Source organism: Mustela nivalis (genome assembly GCF_964662115.1).
Source record: "Mustela nivalis genome assembly, chromosome: 7".
NCBI lineage: Eukaryota > Metazoa > Chordata > Mammalia > Carnivora > Mustelidae > Mustela > Mustela nivalis.
Window position 1 is genome coordinate 66823816 of NC_139026.1, and position 4273 is coordinate 66828088.

The following is a 4273-nucleotide window of genomic DNA, read 5'->3' on the forward strand; positions in this document are numbered from 1 at the left end:
GATGGAGCCAGCTGTTTGTAACAGAAAGTGTTCTTGAAAGTTAAGATAAATTCAAATGTGGCCAGGACGTTTCTAAGCCTTCCAGAAATATGCAATAGTAGAACTTGAACTTAAGCTCAGTTCACTAACTTGGTGGCAAACCCAAGACTTCTCCAAGCTGTGCTTTGATATTCTCTCCTTGAAATAAAAAATAAAATGAATGATGCCTTATTTATCTTTCAGGTATAGATCCAGATTTGCTGGTTTTTGAACAATCACGTCCCACATATCTAAATACTCGTTCCTCATCTAACACACGGGACAGACTAAGGATTTTAAAAGCTACGCATTTAGATGAACAACAAACCACAGTGATAAACCAAATGCTACCATCAACAGAGATGCCGTCATCAACCACACATCAAGATTTGGTTGTCAACACAAACAGTACTAGGTATTCCAAGGAGTTAACCACAGATTCTTGGGCAAAACTCATTTCCCTGAATAACTCCATTACCACAGAGGTAAATATGGTGTCACACAGCACTGATTTCATCAATAATCCAGATAACAAGACTATTTCTCCTTTCTTTGTTCCCATAGACACAAAAGCTTTTCATAGGCCTATTCCATCCCGACTCAACAGTAGCAAGCAATTACTAAATAAAACCAAGGGGTCCAACAGCAGAAACCACACAGCTGAGAATGAAGACATGACACCTGATGGGGCATCTGTGACTTCAAAGATGTGGCTGGCTCCAGTGGCCCTCTGTACCTCTGTCATCTTTCTTTGCTGTTGTATTGATCATCCTAGCATCTGGATGCTGGAGAAAGCAGCAGGGCCAGTATAAGCCAGGGCAGAGAAAGGCAGGATCCAGGCATGTCAAAAAGTTAACACTCTAAAGAAGAACTCTTCATAGTAAAAGTTACAAGACTGTAAGCTTTCAAGGGTATCGTTTTTAGTTTTCTGTAAGACAAGGGCTGTTTGTTTAAAAAAAATAAATATTGCACAGGATTGCAAGGCCATAATCTTCATAAACTTAACTGCTTTGATCATTTCTATTTTGTGAATAGTCTACCCTTTGCCAAAGTTCCAAAATTCTGACCCCTGCACTTGTTTAGCACAGTGTGAGAGATATGCTTCTAAGTGCTATACATGTATTCCCTCATGGATATAATTTTATGAATTAGATATACTTTTTAAAATGACTATAGTATTATTATCACATTTTACAGATGAGGAAAATGAGAAGAGAGAGGCTATCTTCCCTAAAGTCACATAGCTTAATATTAGGGAGGGCAGGATTTAATAGATATCTGGTTCAAAAGTTCATGCTGGAAATCACTGTTAGATTAAAAGCCTCCAAAAAACATGGAAAAAAAAATACAGAGAGGAAAACACCATAATATCATATGTTTCCTGTCAAGGTCAAATAATTGTCATGTATGTTAATAAAATCTTTTAGTGGATTGGACAGAAAAGTGCTATTATTACAGTTACTAACACATGTGCAAATGCTACCTTTTAAAAAAATTTAGTTTTGATGTTCGACTGATTAATTCTTCTTAATCCTAAACCATCTTCATTTTTTAAAGTTGACATGCCTTTAACTCTGGTACTGGAATTGTGTTGATCTCTGTTGAATAAAGTTTGGGAGTTTTAGTTTACAGCCCTCACGTGTATGTAGTGTTTTCCCAGGTGCAAACATTAGCTGTAGGTATTTGAGCTCTGTCCAAATCTTACACCAGATCTACCCCCACCCCCACCCTGAAGTGCAGACACTTTAATTCAATCAAGTCTCCAATGATTTTAAGCTTTAGACCCTTAATCTAACCCTTGAAACTCTTTTTAAATGTGAGGAGAGATACTAAAACACAGCCAATAAGCAAGAATAGATAAAAGAAAGCCCTATTACAGGATTAATAAAACAGTATTGTTCTCTCTTATGTTAAAACAAACTGTCCAGTGGCTTAAGAGGTGTTTCTGTTTCTTTCCCTAGTGTTGATACTATGTGGGGGAAAAATATGTCTGTTTCTTTTTTTAATATAAGGAAGAAATATAAAAAATCTCTATCAGTGGAATATTAGCTACAAATAAAAATCTGATTTTTAAAATGTCATCATCTTACCCTTATTTACTAGTCATGATATTAAATATTAAATTTTATCAATTTCTTTCCCAATTCATTAGGAAAAAAATTATTCATATTACATAGGGAGGATATAAAGACTTAAATTACCCTAAAATTATATTTCAAGAAGCAGTCTTTAAAAATTATTTGTACAATCTTTTAAAAGATTATTTTTCTTTAAAATATATGCAAGTTTTTAATTTACCTTATTTTATTTTTTATATACAAGCTTTTAAAGGTTTCCAAAAAACCAGGGGTGCTAGAAAAACATTTTTCTTCCTTGGGGTTTCTTAGAATTTGCTCATTTCCTAAAATTGGTAGTTTTATAAAAATGACCATAATTTGAGAAAACATATTTACATTTGTAAGAAACCAAACTCATACTCCTCTTCTTCAGCCACTATCTGTGACCATCAGATAAACTGAAGACATTTATTAGACTGCAGATGCAACCAGGCCAGTGTCAGCCAGGAAGCAAAAATCGCCGAGCCTAGAAACCATGTCCTTCCTGGAAGCCACAAGGACCAAAAGAGAACTTCTGAATAGAATTTAAAACTTTCTTAAGAAACAATAAAAGATTCTCAAGGCCAACAACCAGTCAACAACCAAGGCCAAGATTGTTAAACTCAATGGCAAAGTAATGATAATACTGAAATCCTCCCAACATTATAACTAGCCAGACCTCTTTTAAAAAGTCTGTAACTGTCCAGTATTATGAAATACTTACCACTGTTGGGGAAGACATATGCAAAGAAAGAACTAAAGCATGTCACAATTAAGGGAACAGATTTATCCTACTTCTTAGTTGCCTATGTGTTTAAGCAACTTCTGAGTTATATAATTTTAAGTTTGATGTCAGCAGTCAATGTGTTATCAATGTAGCAAATATCCCTTAGACTTGGTTAAAGGATAAATATGATGTTCATTGTATATATTGGCTCAATTAATATCTTAAAGGATGGGTAAAGATCCGATTAATGAAAAACAGTAGTTTAATTATTGCTAAAATTATAATGATCGTAACTGCTTTCTATCTGAGGCAGTTCTGTATTAATCTCACAGCTCTAAGATTTTGCCATTAGGTGTCAGTGCTACAGCCTATCTTCAGATCAGTTGCCTGGAGATACCCAAACTGCAAAGGCTAGAGGGTACAGTGCTCTGTGAGACACCAAGTATAAATTTGGAGCGGGGAGGTCTGTCTGAAAAACCACCCTCAGGTTTGGTAATTCACTAGAATAATTCACAGAACTCCAGGAAAGCTGTTATACTCATGGTTATGGTTTATCACAGGTAAAGGATATGGATTAAAGTCAGCCAAGGAAAGAAGCACATAGAATGAAGTCACAGAGGGTTCCAAAGTTATAGTTTCTGGTGTCTGCCCCTAGAGGCAAGATATGTTACTTTTCCTGCACCAGTGTATGGTAATATGCCCAGAGTACTGCCAGCCAGGGAAACCTGCCCAAACTTTAGCAGTTCAAAGATTTTATAGAGGCTCTATTGCATGGGTATGACCGAGTGATTACCTGGGTGGTTGATCTCAGCTGCCAGGTGGACTGATCCCAGGTGACTTAATGCCCCTTCCTCTAAATCATGTGGTTTTGCCGGCATGGCTAAGACTGTCAGGTGTGGCCAGCCCCACCCTAAAATCCATTGTGACTGGCTCTCACCCTAAACAAAGATATTCCTATGAGGTATGACATAGGTTACCTCCTAGAAGCTGCAAGCAAAGGCCAGACCTCTCTTTGGGCCAGGTCAGATTTTTTATTACACAGCATTACCTCCTCTGTTTTATCTACTATTATAGTATTATTTCAAAAGATGGATGACCCTAACCTACCATCTCTTTACATGTTCCCAAAGGATTTCTCCTCAACCTCTATTTTCAAAATGTTCCCTTCTTCAATACTGTTTCTGCATCTGAAATTCCTTAAACTCCATGAATCTCTAAGAAATATAACATTTCAATACACTTAAAGTATGCTTTTAATTTTTAATTTTAATTTATTTTTTAATTTTTATTTTTTTAATATAAATTTTTTAATTTTTATTACTTATTTATATTTTTTTAAAAAAGGTTTTATCTATTTATTTGACAGAGAGAGATCACAAGCAGGCAGAGATACAGGCGGGGGGGTCAGGGGTGGGGGGAGCAGGCTCCCCGC

General features: G+C 36.0%; 1 pseudogene across 1 annotated transcript; it reads left to right on the forward strand.

The window, feature by feature from the left end:
- Window positions 1-206: 206 nt before the first annotated feature.
- LOC309870260 (MANSC domain-containing protein 4 pseudogene) lies at window positions 207-882 on the forward strand (annotated as a pseudogene). Its single transcript has one exon. The product of its transcript is annotated as an MANSC domain-containing protein 4 pseudogene (transcript).
- Window positions 883-4273: the final 3391 nt, after the last annotated feature.